The sequence below is a fragment of the Saccopteryx leptura genome, chromosome 2, assembly GCF_036850995.1.
Source record: "Saccopteryx leptura isolate mSacLep1 chromosome 2, mSacLep1_pri_phased_curated, whole genome shotgun sequence".
NCBI lineage: Eukaryota > Metazoa > Chordata > Mammalia > Chiroptera > Emballonuridae > Saccopteryx > Saccopteryx leptura.
The window spans coordinates 37,758,137-37,777,914 of NC_089504.1; the positions used below are offsets into that span (position 1 = coordinate 37,758,137).

General features: G+C 41.6%; 1 protein-coding gene across 5 annotated transcripts in view; it reads right to left on the reverse strand.

Moving 5' to 3' along the window:
• RUSC2 (RUN and SH3 domain containing 2) overlaps positions 1-19,778 on the reverse strand; it is an 84,992-nt gene that overhangs the window by 30,770 nt on the left and 34,444 nt on the right. The window contains exon 1 of one of the 5 annotated variants that reach the window (XM_066367717.1): positions 10,411-10,538. The exons of 3 other annotated variants lie outside the window; for them this stretch is intronic. The gene's annotated coding sequence lies outside the window, so the exon portion shown is untranslated. Of the gene's footprint in view, positions 1-10,410; positions 10,539-19,778 lie in introns of those variants that run through there. One more of the 5 variants, XM_066367720.1, reaches the window with a different exon arrangement.

Here is a 19,778-nt window from a genome sequence, read left to right on the forward strand (position 1 = left end):
TCTCTCTCTCTCTTTCTTCTTTAAGTGAGAGGAGGGGAGATAGTGAGACAAACTCTCGCATGTGCCTGGACCAGGATCCACCCGGCAACCCATCTGGGGCGATGCTCAAATCAACTGAGCTATTTTTAGTGCCTGGTGCTGATGCTCAAAACAGTTAAGCCACTGGCTGTGAGAGGGGAAAAGAGAGAGAAGGGGAAGATAGAGGGGGGAGAAGCAGATGGTCTCTTCTCTTGTGTGCCCTGACTGGCAATTGAACCTGGGATGTCCATATGCTGGGCCAACGCTCTATCCACTGAGCCAGCCACCCAGGACCCCTTAACCATTTCTTAAGCACCAAAGTCTGTCTTCTTGTAATACTTGAACTGTCTGAATCAGTTACAATTTTTGAACTTAAAATATTTAAATTATCCATCCTTTCCTACTGAAATCTTTTCTTCCCTTTGGCTTCTATAATACCAGTCCTCCTAGTTCTACTTCTTTAGCCATTATTTCTTCATTGTTTAAGAAAAACAATACCTGGCCCATATTTAAATATAGATTTACAACAAGGCTCAGAACTGATTCTTCCACCTAAGAAGTGGTTAGCCCTTCCCATTTCCAAATCTTACTTTCTTCCTGAACTTCCAGAATCAGATCTCCAGTAGCCTGTTAGATACTTCTTACTATTACCTCAAATTCAATACATCTTAAAGCCAAATTGATTTTTCTACTTGAAATTAGCTTCCTTTGGATTACTAGTAATACAAGCTTGAAAATGTTAAGAGTCATCTGGACCCTATTCACATTCAGAAAATCACCTAGTCATGCTGGTCTTTCTTCCAATGTATTATTGATCTGATAATTTATTGTGCTTTTGCTATATTACAGCTATTAGGATAAGCACTTACTTACATTATCTCATTTAATCCATAGAGCCACTCTCTAATCTTTATTTTACAGATGAGAAATATGAGGCTCAGGGATATTAATCTTCCTAAGGTAACTATGATAATCTAGGGTTCCGATACAGATCTGTTTGATTCCAAAGTCAGTGTTCTTAACCCTCATAATATTACCTTTAAGATTCCCATCCATAATTCCTATCATTCTAATTCAGACCTGTATTACCTCTCCTCTAAATTGTTAGTCTTCTAACTAGTTTTCTGGCTTTCATTCTGGCTCTTTCCTCTCAGCTATCCTATATATAAATACTAATACAAGATCAATCTTTCCAAAGTACTGCCTTCAATATGCCACCTGACTACAAAAAAAGCTTCCAGTGGCTCCCAACCACCTATAGGATAAGCCAAAGCTTCCAGTGGCTCCCAACCACCTATAGGATAAGCCAAATTCCTTAATGTGGTGTTCAAAATTCCTTCCTAGTTACCCAACCATGTTCCAACACATGCCAAATTTATTCCGAATTTTGTTAACGTGGAAGTGTTTCTTCTGAACTTCTTCAATACCAATTGTCTGTACAATTCATTTGGTACCAAGCCTTGGCCATTTGGTTTTCTTTTTTATCTCTTGATGCCATCACATGTTTGAAGTGTGGAGCTGTGACTTAGTCTTATATTTTGATAAGTAATTCTGAGCACAGAGCCTTGGAACTTTAGGGCACCACCCATGTTTGTTTGATAAAGCTACTGGATGGCAAGCCCAGTAGGGCTAGCTGAACCCAAGTCAGCTTTCAGAAGGTTACTTAGCCTGAGAATAGCATATATGATAAGAAAGAGGAGAGGAGGGGAGACAAAAATGACTGAGCCTTAGTAAAGTGCTTAGTAAATAAATCTTCAATGCTGAGATCTTAAACTCTTACACTTCATTTCTCTCCACTTTCATACTAAGGATGGAACTATGCCTGAGAGGCTGTGTCTTCAGTCAGTACTTCCCTACTGTTTATTCCCATAGTCATGAGCATAGAGCAAAGGTTGCATGTGATAGCCTGACAGTCACATCTTATATGTCAACAGGTTTAATGTAGCTTGCATAGTAAAAATGCCAACATAAAATTTTTGAATAGTTCTAAAAAAATAATCTGATTTTCCAGCTTGTCTTGCTTGAAAAATCATAACTGATTGTACCAGGCATCCATTCCTAGATGGTCACAATAGGCTGGATTTGGGAAGTGGCTGCCCTCATAAGATGGGCATGTGCCCTTCAGTTTGATATGTTCTTACTACTCCTTATGGTCTTTTGTACCTACCAGCTTCACTGGTTCACTTCCCTCATTTGTATGTGTTGCCTGGATTCTATAAAGCATTTGAGTTTACAACACTTGCTCAGAGAACAGCTATGCTTCTTCCTTATCTCCCCCCATCCTAATTTGCCTCACATTACAATAATGTTCTCTGCAGTATTACTTGCAATGGCAAAAAACTGAAAATATTCTAAATATCAAATAGAAAAACAGTAGCCTAGCTATGCAATGAAATATAATAGAGCCATAGAAATTATGTTTATAATGACTGTTTACTGGTATAGAAAAAGGCTTACAAGAGAGTTAAAAAAGTAGGATGTCAAATTATATAGACTTTTGCTACCTGCATTACAGTGAACAAGGTATTAAGGGATTTCCTTTTGTAAAAATCTAAATCCTATATAACATATACTTTTAAAAACAATTCAGGACTCACAGTAAATAGAAGAAATTTCCGAGTCTAACCCCCCTACTCCCTAAAAGGGCAAAAAATCATGAGCAAGGGGTAAGTAGGCAAGAGGGAGAACCAGAGTTCCTTGTGGGCCAATTCCCCAAGCACTCTAATTGTGTGGTCCAAATGACAAGCCTTGGACCTCTAGAAAGGCGAGGATGCTAAATGGAGACTCCCACATTAATCTGAGACCCTCAAAGTAAGCTTAAGTGAACCAGGGTTGGGTTCACCTCCACCTTTTGGCAGAAGCAGTAACAAACCTTCTCTGGAGAAAAATATCCCCAACTTAAGTCAACAAGATTCTCAAAACTAAAGAGCAAGCAAAAATTAGCTTATATCAAAGATCATAAATACACATGGAAGCAAGATTCTATGAGTGAGTGACAGAGGAAACAATATACATTTAAATTGCAAGAATTTCATGGCCTGACCTGTGGTGGCGCAGTGGATAAAGCGTTGACCTGGAACACTGAGATCGGCGGTTCAAAACCCTGGGCTTGCCTGGTCAAGGCACATATGGGAGTTGATGCTTCCTGCTCCTCCCCCTGTTCTCTCTCTATCTCTCTCCCCCCCCCTCTCTAATAAAAATGAATAAATAAAATCTAAAAAAGTAAATAAATTGCAAGAATTTCAGATATTAAGAGTGTCAGATACAGAATACTTATCAGCTATGTATGAAATGTTTTGAATAAAGGATGAAAATCTCAAAGATAAGCAAGTAGCAAGAAATTATTAGAGATGCAGGGATGGTGAAAATAAAACATATATGAATATAATCACTGGTTATTTAGCATTCCTATGTCTGAATCAGCCGATTTTATGAGGAGTCATTATGTTAAAAAAAAAAGGATGCGGAGACTAAGGAGAGATACATTAGACCTCCTGCTGTAGATCTAACAGTACCCTATTCAAAACAGTGTGTGAAAGTGCTCTACAACTATAAACATTTTATAGAAAAGCTAGCATACATTGATGATTTTTGATAGTTGAAAGATAATGATTTCAATTATTTCTTCTACATTTATTAGTTGGCATTCTAATATAAAAAAGATTTCCCTTTTCCTTCTTTTCTTCCTCCCTCCCTCCCTCCCTTCCTTCCATTATTTATTTGGTATCAGTACAGACTCTTGGATTCCTTTTTTTTCGAAAAATTCAGTGGTTACAATCCATTGCAGGTATGCTTGATTTTGATGCTCTAATTGTCTTAGATTTGGCATTATTTGCCTCTTTTTTTTTTTCACTGTGAAGAGAATTTCAAAATTATTTATTTTGGAATAATTTTTAGAAAAGTTGCAAAGATAGAGTTCCTGTATATCCATCAACCAGTTCCCCTATACAACCATAGGACATTTGTCAAAACAAAGAAATAGACGTAGAGGATATTACTATTAACTAAACTTTCAGGCTATTTGGATTTTGCCATATTTTCTGCTAATGTCCTTTTTCTATCATGCGGCCTTTAAAAAAAAATTTTTTTTTCTTATTAAGTGGGAGGCAGGGAGGCAGAGAGATAGACTTCCACTTGTGCCCTGACCAGGACCCACCTGGCAAGCCCTCTATGGGGTGATGATCTGCCCATCTGGGGTGTTCCTCTGTTGCTCAGCAACTGAGCTATTTTAGTGCCTGAGGACAGGCCATGGAGCCATCCTCAGCACCCAGGGCCAACTTGCTTGAACCATTTGAGCCATGGCTGTGGGAGATGTGAACAGAGAGAGAGAGAGAGAGAGAGAGAGAGAGAGAGAAGAGGGAGGGGTGGAGAAGCAGATGGTTGCTTCCCCTGTGTGTCCTGACTGGGAATCAAACCGAGGACTTCCACAATGCCAGGCTAATGCTCTACTGCTGAGCCAATCAGTCAGGGACTCATTTGACTTTAAAAAAAACTAAATGTATATATAAATCTATAAAACTTAATTTAATTAAAAAACAAAGCCAAAATGAAAAAAAGAAGACATGCAGACGTATACAAAAGGCACTGATGATATAGCTTGGATGATGTTATAAGTGCAGCTTAGCAAAGAAAAAGATCTGTATTTCCCTCAATCAAAACACTGAGTAGTTTAGAAAACCATCCAGTCTAATTATTAGTGAAAGTAGGCAGTACTAAAAAAATACCACTATGTGATCTTAGTAGACCTCTGTCCTTAGTCTTTCTCAGTAATCACTCTGCTTATCTTTCACCTTTCACCTCTGCTTATCTTTCTTTGGAAATCAACAATAAATATTTTTGCTTTGTTGACCTAGTCAGGTATTCTCTATACCAGCAACAATCTATGTTAGGTAACTCCTTTTAACTGTGTTTTCACCTCAGACTGCATGATTGATTCCAACAAAAAAGGTCAGAAGTGCTCAAATTGTAACAAATCAAAATAAACTATGATATACTGTATATTTTTTGCTGATGTAGAAGCATCCAAAGGCCATTAATAATTATCATCTCAGGAGTCAATCAATCTACCCACTGTACTCCTACTGTATATAAAGTACCATGCTGGATGTTCAGGGGTAGAGTCCAAACTAAGGAGATCAAAATTTTATTAAAATTACTGCTAGCATGCCTCTGGAGAGGACTAGGGCAACAAAAAAGATGTTTTGGGATGTGAGATAAGGGCTAGTACAGTAGTTTCAAACTTTTTCAACCCCACGACATCAAACAGAACTACTCTGGCTGAAGCAGGCGAGGCCTAATGTCCCATATACTCCAACTCTCTCTCCACTCTCTACACTATTAGGACCCCAAAGGCACCTTCAGGGGATTCTAGGGCTTAGAGCAGTGGTTCTCAAACTTTTTGAAGTCGGGCGCATTTAAAATCCTAGAAATAATTATAGGTGCACTATATACAAATTTCTGAGAAATATGTTATAATAATTAAGTCAAATATTAAAGAAAAAAAAAGTCCAAGCATGCTTTTATGATAATTAAATGAAATAAATACAAAATTAAATTTATTCTGACATTAAAACACATTTTTATGTAACATTTTTTGTTATGTTTTTCAGAATTTGTAAAAAAGAGGGGTTAAAAAATAAAAAAATGACAAAAAAGTTATCTTTTTATATATATAGATACATTCTTAGTAAGATTTAGTAAATCTGGCAGGTCCCAGCACAATGTGTTGTTTTTTCATTCTTGTGTTTATGAGAAACACGAGCCTGATGTGTCCTAGCAATTTCTTCAATATTTGGCATATATTTGAAAGGTAAATTCTCATTTCCTCATCGAAGAATTCCTCTCTTTTTACTCTTAATTGTGTTGAGGGTAGAAAATCCTAATTCACATAAATAGGGTGTTGAAAATTATAATAATATGTTCAAAGCTTTTTTTAGATATTGCGACATATTCTTCTTTTATAGAAATCCAAAAGGCTTCAAGAGACTATTCCTTATGTCTAATCATCAATCCAAAACCCCCACCATACATATCATCTTAACTTTACACCAAACAAAGGATAGAAGAAACTTGCCTCCAGTCTTTCCAGGGAACATGGAGGATAGTGTAAACAATCCAGCCCCACAGCTTAACAGCCTTTTGCAACCTAATCAGGCAAGTGATGAGGGGTTGGGCAGACTGTCAGCTTACAGTCAATTCTCCACACCTCTGTCCCCCAAAAATCTAAACTCCAAAAACTCTGTTGGTTTTTTGGTCCCCAACAGGCACATATTTCTCTGGAATACCACAGAGCACACCTGGAAATCTTCTAGGGCGCACCAGTGTGCCCTGGCGCACACTTTGAGAACCACTGCCTTAGAAGACATTCTGAAAACCTCTGGGCAAAGGTAAGACAGCATGGTTTGTTGAGTGCTGAGGCTGAAGAAATGATCGGCTGATAAACAGCATCTCTTTCTTTCTTTCTTTTTTTTTTTTTCCCCCCCATTTTTTCTGAAGCGGGAAACAGGGAGAGACAGTCAGACAGACTCCCGCATGCACCCGACCAGGATCCACCCGGCACGCCCACCATGGGGCGACGCTCTGCCCACCAGGGGGCGATGCTCTGCCCATCCTGGGCGTCGCCATGTTGCGACCAGAGCCACTCTAGCGCCTGGGGCAGAGGCCACAGAACCATTCCCAGCACCCGGGCCATCTTTGCTCCAATGGAGCCTTGGCTGCGGGAGGGGAAGAGAGAGACAGAGAGGAAAGCACGGCAGAGGGGTGGAGAAGCAAATGGGCGCTTCTCCTGTGTGCCCTGGCCGGGAATCGAACCCAGGTCCTCCGCACGCTAGGCCGATGCTCTACCGCTGAGCCAACCGGCCAGGGCCCAGCATCTCTTTCTTTGTGTCTCTTAAATCAAATATGTTTGGGGAATGATGTTGATTAATTGCACTAACTTACTTCTGAATACAGAAATGAACTTTCTGCACAAATATGGAAAATCAGTTTGTATAACTGCCTACCAAGGTTCTATGTATTCATAGGCCATGAGATTTGATGGAGACTGAATTTCCTACAAGTACTTCTCTCTGAAATGTGTTGAAAGATGCTGAAAGGATTTGGAGATTTAAGATTTGTGATTCCTGTGGCTGTGTGGGCTGAGCTGCAAGGAGAGAATAAACAGGTTGTTAAGATGTCTGAGAGCACCTGGCTATGGCAGCAGGAGTCCGGTTCTACAAAGGGAAGCGCAGCCAACCTCCAGGAGCTCACCTGTCTTTCTTCTGGGCGGCGTGTAGCTGCTCCTTCCTAGGTGGGGAGGCCACTGTTCTGAATTGGTGTTATGTTATTTTGGATTCAAGCGAGGCCAGCCAGCATGGTAGGACTGTTGTAAGAGACCTAGCCTGAAGGGCCGTTCCAGACACACCCAGCTGCTTGCTATCAGGCTTCTCTGATACAGAGTCCTCTTTCTAAACACAGAGCTTGTTTTGCTGTTGGCTTCTCAACGATGTTACAGAAAAGTTCGGCTAAAAGTCCACTTCTAAAAGTCAAATACACTCTAAGTCTGGCTCTAAAGTAGAATGGGCTCTTTTCTAAAGCCACCTAGTGTGGGTATCTTGTTCGCCCTTATGAATTGGAAATATGCAGGCACTTTTAATATAACCAAAATCACTGATAGAGACTATTCAGGTGAGGAATCCCCAACAGTTTCCAAGACTGTTACCTCTTAGGCTCAGCTATACCTGAAGCTCCAAAGGCCTCAATTCAGTGACTGGAGACTGCAGCACTGGGAATTATACCCAGGAAAAGAATGAGCTAGAGCCTGACCTGTGGTGGCGCAGTGGATAAAGCATCGACCTGGAAATGCTGAGGTCGCCGGTTCGAAACCCTGGGCTTGCCTGGTCGGGGCACATATGGGAGTTGATGCTTCCAGCTCCTCTCCCCTTCTCTCTACCTCGCTCTCTCCTCTCTAAAAATGAATAAATAAAAAATAAAAAAAAATAAAAAAAAAAGAATGAGCTAGGCCCTGGCCGTTTGGCTCAGCGGTAGTGTCGGCCCAGCGTATGGAAGTCTCGGGTTCGATTCCCAGCCAGGGCACACAGGAGAAGCTCTCATCTGCTTCTCCACCCTTCCCCCTCTCCTTCCTCTCTGTCTCTCTCTCTTCCCCTCCCACAGCCAAGGCTCCATTGAAGCAAAGTTGGCCCGGGCACTGAGGATGGCTCCATGGCCTCCGCCTCAGGAGCTAGAATGGCTCTGGTTGCAACAGAGCAACACCCCAGATGGGCAGAGCATCACCCCCTAGTGAGCATGCCGGATGGGTCCCGGTAGGGCGCATGCGGAAGTCTATCTTCCTCCCGACTTCTCACTTCAGAAAAATACGAGAAAAAAAAAAAAGAATGAGCTAGAAGCCACTGACCTCACTGAGTTGTAAAGGGTTGCTTTCCTTTATTCCTTAAGAATCTGATAATAAACTCAACTTTGTCCTAGGGTCTCACTCTGCTCAAAAGGGATTATACCTAGAAAAAATTATTCTCTTTCACTGATCCAGCCAGCAAGTGTATGCCTTTCTCCATTAGGTCAACCATTTGACTCCTTCCTTAGCTCAACCCATTGCACCTGTTTGGAGGCAGAAGGATGAATCAGATGACTTCCTAAGGTCTTTTCAAACTCTAAGTATAAAACAAACCAGGTTAAAACCTGTGACCTAAGGGAAGGTTCTTACAGAGGGTACTAAAAATATCCTCCTTCTCATCTTTTTGCCTTTCAAAACAAACAAACAAACACACACACACACACACCCCTATATTCCCAGGTACTTCTAGCTGCTACAGTTATAAGTCTCTAGAGAGTGCGAGAATTTGCTGTAAATCCTATCTCTGTTGAGGATGTAGGCTAGAGAGAGAGAGAGGAAAACTATAGAGAATTAGGAAAGATTTAGTTCCTACCTTGACAGACTGAGTTCTTCAGATGAGGGATGGAGGATGCAGCAGTGAAGGAGGCCCACAGGATCAAGAGAAGGAGAGAGAAATCCTCCTAATGCTAGGTGCAGGTGAGCAGCAAGGGAGCAGGAAAACCAAGGCCAGAGACAGTTACCAGCAGTGGGTGCCGAAAGGCCCACTCTATGAGCTGCTGTGCACGGAGGATAGCTCGCCAGTGTGTATTTGTAGGAGCAGTTAAGTTAGCTAGACAAAAAAGGGTCTTATGCTTCTGCTTGACTGTTCAGTGTGGTCAACCCCTTGCTTTTCTTTAGGTTGTTCCTTTTGGCTCCAGGGCTCTAGGAAGCAAGGCCAGAGTGTTTTTTGCTTCCCCTCCCCCTAGGCACTGAACTGAGGTGTGCAAGTTGGTAAACTGCTATTCAGTCTGTCAAAAGCTGTAAATAAAAGGCCACATATGCACAGTGAAGTAGGGTATGAGAAGAATCTAGATTGAATTACGCAAGCTAGTTGTGGAGACGGGGTGGGGTAGGCAGGAGAAAGGAAAGAGAAGTCTAGCTATCCCTGAAGAAAATATTTTCATTCTCGCATACTCCTCCGTCAGCATGACCACTAGAAACCATCAAAGCCTTGCTCCTCAAGGTCCCAGTCTGGACCTTTTTTCAGCAGAGGAGTCACAGTCTTGGAGATTCCTCAGAGTCAAAGCCTTTCCCAGAGGTCATTTATCTGCTGGTAGACATTAGGTGACGGTCTCCACGTGCAGCTCACCATGCTTGGTTAGAGCACTGGGACTACCTCACTAGCAGGTGGCGAGATAGACTATTTCTGTAATCCAGTTATTTGATATTTGTTTTAGTTATAGGACTAAAGTGAGAGTAAATTGATGTTTACTTAAGCAAAATAATAATAATAATAATAATAATTTAAAGCAGGTGGCTGGAGTCTGGCCTGAGTCCTGATTATTCAGGAACCTAGCTAGGTTCTATGAGTCAGAGAACAGATTTTGGTGTGTGCAAGTCTGGGTTCAAATTTGACACACTGCTTTGCCAGCAGGGAACTTTGGGAAGTTACTTAATTTCACTAAATTCAGCTTCCTCATTTGTAAAACTGTTAATATGTTTTCCCTCAAAGGTATGAGGCACTGTTAAATAAGATATTGTATGTAAAGTGCCTGACAAAAGAAGGTAAGTGCTCAGTTATGGTCACTATTACTATTATATTGTTAGCAGTGGACCAATGGAGTCCTTTCCTCTCTCCTTTCCCATTTCCCAGAAAACCTAAAGGCTCTAGGTCCATGGAACCAGCAGGCAAAATCTCTCTAAAAGAGCCAAAGGAAATAGAAAGCGTCATATTCCCTTTTTTCCCTTCTCAGTACTCGGTCTGAATCAGTCATCTTGTGTAGATTATACTCTAGACTAGCAGGCTGGCCCTGTGAACCTAAGACTCACCCAAATCAAAGATGCTAATTCATCTCTAGTATTACCTGCTGTGGGGCATGCTCCCAGACTGATGGTGCTTCTCCAGGGCCCCCAGTCAGATCCCAGTAGGTGTAGGAAAGAAACAGTCTGATCCCATGCTGGCAGGAGAGGACTGTCCAGGCTGCTGTCTGCCCATCACAGCTGCCTGTGAGGCCAATGGGTTAATAATAGCAACTCTGATGCCAACGGATTAAGACAGCACTGTAGGAGGTGTTTATTTTTACACTCTGGCGTCAGTATCAAGTTCTACTGGTTATTGCCCAAATCTAGGGCAGCTTCCTGCTATAGGAGCGGCCTCAGGCTTCTTCAGGATACTAAGTTGGATTCTGGTGGAAGTGAGCCTTGTTGAGAACAGTTCACTAACAAGGACAGGGAAGGGGAAAGGGAATAGAGCTGTCTGGTTCCAAGGGACCAGGTAGACCTCAAGCAAGAGCCATTGTTTACAACATTCTCCTGAGTCAGTAGGTCCTGGACAAGAGACCTAATACATTGTTTTGGAAGGGCTCTTACACACAGGCTCTCTCACACACATACATACACATACGCTCACACACACACTGGTTGCATTGAAATTATCTGAATAAAACCAAGGAAAGATGGTCACTCAACCTTCCAGAAGCTCAGCCTTGTCCATCGCAAGTCCCAGATTAGTGTAATGAGTGCTGACATTGTTAAGAAAGAAAAAAAAAGGAAAAGAAAAAAAGAAAAACCTCGCCTGGGAGGGTTTTGTAGGATATTTAAAACAAAGGACGGTTAGGCTGATCCTCAATTGATTTGTACAGAGTTTTTAACAGGTATATCAAATCCTTTAAAAATTTACTTGGCCAGAGCTTCTTTCCTAGACATGACACAATAGGATAGAAACACCAAGAAACAAGCCCTCATCTGGTCAGAAGCCAGTGCCCAGAAATTTTTCTCCAAAAGCCTCTTTATCCCTAACTTCTAGAGACTGGGGTCCCAAGGACCTTATACTTTGACCACAGTATCTGGAACTCTGGATATCCCACTTATCCCCCTGAAAGACAGCTCCTAACACAGATTTTGCCCCATCCCATTAGGCAGACAGGGGTGTGAGGAGGCTGACAGCTGGACAGCTGATGTAAATAGATGTAGACTGGGGCCACGTGTACAGCAGACTGCCATGGAATGACAAAAATGCACCACACACCGGGTAGGAATGCTGAAGTACAAAGCAAGCAGCCAAGCAGCCAAGCAAGCGCACAGTACCTATGACTCCATCATCTTCCTGCCTGTGGCTGACTCAAAACTACTGGCAGTGACACTGTAGTAAGGTACCAAAAAGCTGAAAAATTAATATTGATATTCTAGGAAGAAAGGTCAGGCTTTCCTGTCCCGTCCTTCCTTTGGGGAGGGGAGGGAGAAGAATGTAGAAGTTTCTGGCTTGCAAAAACAATGGGTCATTTAGTTTTAAATCTAAAATAAAGGTTAAAACTTCTTCTCTTTCAATGGGAGATAGAATTTACATACCACCCTATATATTTTTTTTAATTTTTATTTTTTGTATCTTTCTGAAGCTGGAAACGGGCAGGCAGTCAGACAGACTCTCGCATGCGCCTGACCGGGATCCACCCGGCACACCCACCAGGGGGCGATGCTCTGCCCATCCGGGGCGTCACTCTGTTGCGACCAGAGCCACTCTAGCACCTGAGGCAAAGGCCATGGAGCCATTCCCAGCAACCGGGCCATCTTTGCTCCACTGGAGCCTTGGCTGTGGGAGAGGAAGAGAGAGACAGAGAGGAAGGAGGGGGGGGTGGAGAAGCAGATGGGTGCTTCTCCTGTGTGCCCTGGCCGGGAATCGAACCTGGGACTTCCATACGCCAGGCCGACGCTCTACCACTGAGCCAACCAGCCAGGGCTTTACCACCCTATATTGATAGAGGTTTCTCCCCCTTCCTGGAATCCTGTGAGTAACATATATCCCTAGGCAAAGGAGGAAAGATGAACCCTAAAAGATTTGTAAACATCTTTGATTGTGTTACCTTGAAAGTCTTAATGTTTTTGTGTATCCCCTAAATAAATGTTGTAAGCTTATGCCATGATGTCATGCTCTCCCCTGCCCATGTGTAATCAAGGGTATATAACCAGCCCCTGAAATGTTTTTGGTGCACATGATTTGGGTTTGCAATTGCCCCATGTCAGCCATATGCAGCCAGCATATTTAATTCTCCTCCTTTAATAAAACTCTTCAAAACTCATCTGGACTTGGTGTCTCTACATAAACCCATGGAATTGAGGTACAGGTACTTCACAACACAACATATCAATTTCTTGAGGAGCCAGGTGCTGGTAGGAAGGTAGGCTAGTGAACCACTCATTCAATACATTTTTCCCCTGTCATTCAAGGCTTATCCACCCAGTCATCAGAAAAACAATACAACCTCAGAATCAACCAGTTTTGATCACTAGCGATATGAGGTTTGATCTCAGCTCCATCTGGAAGCTACCCATGCCTTGGGTAGTGGCAGGATGCCCAAGGATAGGAACACTGCTTTCATTCTTGGTTTTTCTCTGATTTGCTAGGTCATCTGGGGGCAGGGTACCTGTCCTCTCAAAACTCCAGGTTTACCATCAGAAAAGGAGCTAATTGTATGTATCTTCTGATATTGTGGCAAGGAAAAAAATTTGAGCAACTAAAATAACAGGTAGCAAGAAATGTAAATGCTGTAAGTTCTTTGAACTAAAGAGTTTCAGAAATATAATGGTCATTCATGCATATAGGTAGAAAGCCCTGCCTTCTGAAGTTTTCCTTTTTCTAGGTCACAGTGACCATTTGGGAATTGAACCTGGTCTGCACCTGGGGTGCAGTTCCTGTCTTTCAGGACTATAAATTCCACCAGTAGTTTGAGGAACAGTTGAAACAGAAATCTGCTTCCCTAGACATAAGGTATAAATTTCCACTAAGGTGTGCTAGAGAAAGTAGAAATATGCAAGCAAAAAGAAAAACCTCCACTTACCCACTTATTCCATTTACAAACCCAATTCTCCCCTAGTCCTGGGCTCAGGACACAGATATGAGGCTTGTATTCCATTGATAAAGCATTCAGCAGCAGTACTTACAAACTGGATTTAGCCCAAAGGCCTGAGAAAGCAGTGTTAATGAAAGGATGCATTCCATTGCTCAGTTAGAACAAAGGCAATACTGTATTCTAAACCCAACAAAAGCCTTCACTCTTTCTAGCCCAGCAATCCCGCAGTACGGGGTTAGTTAGCCAGGTCTCCAGAGCTCTTGGAGAAGAGAAATAGAAATCTATTCTTTGTTGATGCTCATGCCTCTTTTTCTGCAAGTGCCAACCTGAGATTCAAAACAGATGTTCTGACACCCTGCAGCTTCTGGTGAGACCCACCTCCTTTCAGCAAACTCTACCTGTAATGGGCCAGACAGTAAATTGTAAATAAAAATAAGTAAAGGGACATATAGTGAATACTTAGACTGTGGGCCACATAATTCTGCTGAATATATATTTTAAAGAGTACAATATGTAAAAACTTTAAAATGTAAAAACTATTCTCAGTTTGTGGGCTATAAAATCATGGGCTGTAACTGGCTGACCCCTATACTAGATCCTAAAGGACTGTCTATTCAAGGTCTATAACTCAAGATTCTGACTTTCTGGGTCTGCCTGAGATCCTCTTTCCTCTTCCTGAAGGGCTGATGCATGTATTTCAGCGGCAGCTCCCCTCTAAGGAGCCACTGAGGAATGTGAAGGAGGAATTCTGAGGTTATTTGTATTGGAGCTGACAGACTGGTTAATTCCCCTCATATAAAGTGTTTCAAAAACATCTGTGGAATTTAGTTTATTGCATTATCATTCTGGAGTACAGACTGAACCATAAACAGTCTTTATCTTTCTATTTTTGCTTAATAATACTATCCCATGTCTCTACCAGGCCTTTTTTTTCCTTCCCCAAACCCACACTTGAATTGGCTCAGGTCCCAAACCCTTCTCTTCTCCCTACTCATCCTACTTCTATATGTGGTATGGTTGTGGATAGCAAGGAAACTATCAACAGTCAGAAGGGTTTGGGAATATAAACATGGATAAAAGACATGATGGCAGGGGTGAGCTCATTTTAGGCAAAGACTTAGGGCTGACTGTGAATCTAGAATTTATCACAAGTAGCTCCAGGCTTTGTAAACAGGGATCAAACTGTTATAAAAGCTAAGAATATTGTGCAGTGTCAGGAATCACTGGAGTTATACCTTCTCACACACCACATACTAGAAGGAAATGAATGACTTACAGCTAAAGGCTAATGCTTATAATAATAATAGCTATTATGTACTACCTACTCTGCTACCCACTGTTAGATGTTTGTTATAAATGCATTTCTAATTTTCACAATAACCCTGAAAAAGATACTATTACCCCCATTTTGCAGTTGAGGGAAACTAAGGCTCTTGCAGAGATAAATATGATCCAAGATCACAGAGCTAAAAAATAGGCGAGTTGGGCTTGGAACTCTTACCTGACTCACTCCAAAGCCCTTGCTCTTTCCACTATAATATACTGCTAATGTTCTTGGTGGAGAAGAACAATAAGAAAATGCCTTAATTTAGGTCCTGGTTAAACTTTGTTCTAAATAGTAGCAATCTGTTGGTCTGCTCTTTTCCATAGTCTCAATATTAATGAATGACAAGGTGCTTAAAATCACAAGCATGACAATTTTGCATGCTAGTGATTCAGATCAAATCAAGATAGCTATTTCACATTTAAGTGGAGGCCTTATGTAGCTAACACTTGTTTATTTTTTACAACAACAATAAACAGGATTTTAATATGTGAAATCTTTGCCTAGTAGCCAAGTCTCTTTTCTTTCTTTCTTTTTTTTTTTTTTTTTTGTATTTTTCTGAAGCTGGAAACGGGGAGAGACAGTCAGACAGACTCCCGCATGCGCTCGACCAGGATCCACCCGGCACGCTCACCAGGGGGCGATGCTCTGCCCACCAGGGGGCGATGCTCTGCCCCTCCGGGGCGTCGCTCTGTTGCGACCAGAGCCACTCTAGCGCCTGGGGCAGAGGCCAAGGAGTCATCCCCAGTGCCTGGGCCATCTTTGCTCCAATGGAGCCTCGGCTGTGGGATGGGAAGAGAGAGACAGAGAGGAAGGAGAGGGGGAGGGGTGGAGAAGCAGATGGGCGCTTCTCCTGTGTGCCCTGGCCGGGAATCGAACCCGGGACTTCTGCACGCCAGGCCGACGCTCTACCACTGAGCCAACTGGCCAGGGCTTTTCCTTCTTTTTTAAATATTTAAAAAATACTTTATTTTTTGGGGGGGGGAGAGAGAGAGAGAAGAAGGGGAGGAGCAGGAAGCATCAACTCCCACTTATGCCTTGACTAGGCAAGCCCAGGGTTTCAAACTGGTGACCTCAGTATTCTAGGTCGATGTTTTATCCACTGCACCACCACAGGTCAGGCAGAAGTCTCTTTTAATAGTGATATATGTAATTTTTGTGTAATCAGTGTTATTTTACAAACAACTTGGCTGAATTGTAGTTTATAATTTTCCCAGGCCCCAGATTATTAGCTTCCAAATATCCATTCTCCTTCAAATCAACAGAATTTTGATATTCAGCTGGGTACAATGTTGCCCAACTAAAATTCTAAATTTCTACCTTCTTTGGAGGTAGGTGTGGCCATTTGACTAAGTTATGATAAAGATGTTTATGAGACTTCTGGGTAATTTTTTTAAAGATAAACACGTTGCATCCTTCTCCCTCCCTTCCTTCATCCTGATGCTAGGAAGGTAGGTGTGTGATGGCTAGAACTACAGCAGCCACTTTGGACTATAAAGATAGACTAGGTATAACAGTGCAAAAAACTGGAAGGGGCCTGGGTTTCTAATGACTATGAGGCTGCCATCCCAGCCCCACCCATGACTGTCCATCTCTGGATTTTTAGTACTAAGAAAGAAATTTTCATATTAAGTTAATAGCTTTGAGTTTCTGTTACTCATATTTATTTCCAGCTTATACATTCTACCACATCCCAGTAATAACAGTCCTATTCTGTCCACCCTTCTCTATTCCCAGTGCTACTACTCAAGACTAAGCTATACTTATCACTTGTCTGAACTGCATCAGCTTATAACCTAGTCTCCCTTCCCAGAGCCAGCCTTTCAAAATGATGTCTATTTATATCACCCTCTTATTAAAAAACACTTCAAAGACTTTTTATAAAATCCAAACTCCTTAAAGCTGTACCCTATCCCTCATAACGTACCTCTCCATTCTCATATTTTGCCACTCCTACCTTGCCCTAAAATCATACCATCACTTCTATACCGATTAGAACATGCTCCTTCATTTGCCTAATTCTTAATCATCCTTCAGGCTTTAAACTAAAACTCGTAAGTTCAATGGCTCTTTCTAGACCACCAATGCCTTGGTTATATGCTCCCAAAGCGCCTTGCACGTCCCTGTATTGTATTTTATAATTGTTTATATAGCTTCTATTGCTAGAAAGCAAGCTCCACGGGCAGGAACCTTGTCTATCATTATTTACTATTAAATCCCCAGAACCTAACACAGTGTCTGGTACACACAGTAGATTAATATTTTTGAAAGAATGAAATCTTTAAGAGGGCAGCAAAGCAATATGTATCAATATTTGAAATAAATATACTCTTTAGTCTACTTCTAGGAATATATTTAAAGGAAATGACACGATAAAAGTACACAAAGACATATACGTAAGAACGTAAGAATGTTCATTGAAGTACCATTTATAGAAGCAAAAATTAAAAACATTCTAAATGTTCCCTCATTAGTAAACTGATTAAATAAACTGAGGTAATCTACATAATGAAATATTCCACAAAACATAAAAACGTGTTAGAATAGATTTTTTTTTTTTTTTTTTTTTTTTGGTGGCAGAGACAGAGAGTCAGAGAGAGGGACAGACAGACAGGAAGGGAGAGAGATGAGAAACATCAATTTTTCGTTGCGGCTCCTTAGTTGTTCGTTGATTGCTTTCTCATATGTGCCTTGACCAGAGGGCTACAGCAGACCAAGTGATCCCTTGCTCGAGCCAGTGACCTTGGGCTCAAGCTGGTGAGCCTTGCTCAAACCAGATGAGCCCGCGCTCAAACTGGGACCTCGGGGTCTCGAACCTGGGTCCTCCACATCCCAGTCTGACACTCTATCCACTGTGCCACCGCCTGGTCAGGCTGTGTTAGAATAGTTTCTGCGATGAAACTACACCCCTGATAAAAGTTTTTATTTTTATTTTTTTAAGTGAGAAGAGGGGAGATAGTGAGACAGACTCCTGCATGTGCCCTGACCAGGAACCATCCCAGCAACCCTGTCACTTCTCACGTGTGCCTGGACCAGGAATGGAACACCAGGCCAATGCTCTATCCACTTAGCCAACAGGCCAGAGCCAATAAAGGTTTTTCAAAATAAAATAATTTACAAAGTACAATTCATGGTATGATCCCATTTTTAGTTTTTAAAAATACACACATTTTCTTCTTTTTGAATACCTGTATTTTCTGAGTTTTCTGGCAGTAAATGGGTAATGAGATATTTTGGGCCAGCTGGGATCCTCATAAGCCTGAAAGCCTAGGCCTCATGGACCATATTCATTGCAGGAGACATGAGGGACCACCCACTTACGGCCCAAAAGAAGATAAATGCCTGTACCAGGGTAACAAGTGCCTAACATCCTATTTCAGGGAAAAAGCAAAAACTATAGGCATGCCCTAGGGAAAATTTTAATTCATTGAGAAAGCTATTTGTTATTCTGAAAGCTTCAAGTTACATTCAAAGTTCTAAAATACCTTATATTAGCTTGAAAAAATTCTGGAAATAAAAAGCAATTAATATGAGAATATTCTTAAAACTGTGCCTGCCCCTTTCGTGAATAATTTAGGAAAATAACTGGTCACACCCAAAGAGGGGAGATTTTTCTGTGTTTTTGTTTATCTTGAATTAGCTAGCATGGAAGTTCACAGGTGGCATCATCCTGATGGTCACCTTCATATGAGATTTAAGAATACAAGAATTACATAAAGTGCAAAGGACTATAGAGCAAGGAAGTGTACTATAACTATTTGTATATATTTTCTCTTTTCTCCTTGGTTGCAAGTTAAGGATAGAAACTGTGTTGTTCATCTTTATAGTCATTTAACTTAACCTAGAGCCTAGCACGTGGCTTAAAATGTTCAATGAACTGAACTAAGGATAAAATGAGTCTCCCTTCACCTCAGCTCTGTGCTCCCTCTACTGCTACTGGGAGCCACAGCATGAGAACCAGCATAGCAAGTTCTAGCCAGAATAACAGATGTCTCTTTCCTTCTTTCTTCATCTCTCCCCACTTAACCTCACCAGTCTTCCACTCTGCCCTTCTAGCTGCTTCCAACAGGCCTGCTGAGCATCTAGGAAAGAATGCGGGATGTATCTCCAAAAAGTCTGGCACTAGCTGAGAAACATTTTGTTTTTTTCCTAAAAAAGAGGCAGTCTATAAAGTTATGTAAGACTCAGCTTTCCTCACTGGGAGCTTTTCCAACTCTAGCTGGAGAGATTCCTCAAGCTGCTTAGAGTTTCAGGAAAAGGGTTTGGAATTTCCTGATTAGCCAACCTCTTTTGGAGCATCTCTAGATAGAGATGGGAAGGTTTCAGAAGAGAAAATGGTAACTCTGTTCCCACTGCCCCTCAGCTGTGGCCCCACTGAGCTTCCCTGGGGACAGGAAATAGCTTGATCCATTTATTATTAAAATAAGGATAAGCCCTATTGCCAAAATCAGAGCCTCATGGCATCAAACCTTTGGGGTCCCACATAAAGTAGGCAGGATTTGGGGAATCTAAAAGCCTAACTTAGAAGCACACCACCAAGAGTGTGGAAGGGCATCCTTTTCTGCTTTAGGCAGATGTGCAGAGGAATTTGTTTGTGGCCCTGAGAACCTCAGATACCAATATCTTGCCCAGTAAATAACATTAACCAAGTACCTACAAAGTGATAGGCACTGCGCTATGTGAACAAAACAGAACTGATGCCTACCTTCATGGAGCTTATAGTTCACACAGGGAGATTAAACAAATAAGTAACCGATTATATAAACTATAAAGTAGGCCTTTGGAATGTACTGCATTCAAAAGAAAGACAGCGAATCCATAAAAGCCAGCTCTGACCAGGCAGGCCAGTTAGCATATTTATTAGTCAGGGATGAGCTTATACTGAATTGGCAACTGAAATGATCTGTATTTGAACTGAAAACTCTGACCCTTGTTGTCACTAGAATCTATCAACAACCCGCTCTCAGTTGAGCTCCATTTTTATTTCCATTCATTTTGCTGGAGGTCAGTTCCTATTTCCATGATGGCAAACCTATGACACGTGTGTCAGCACTGACATACA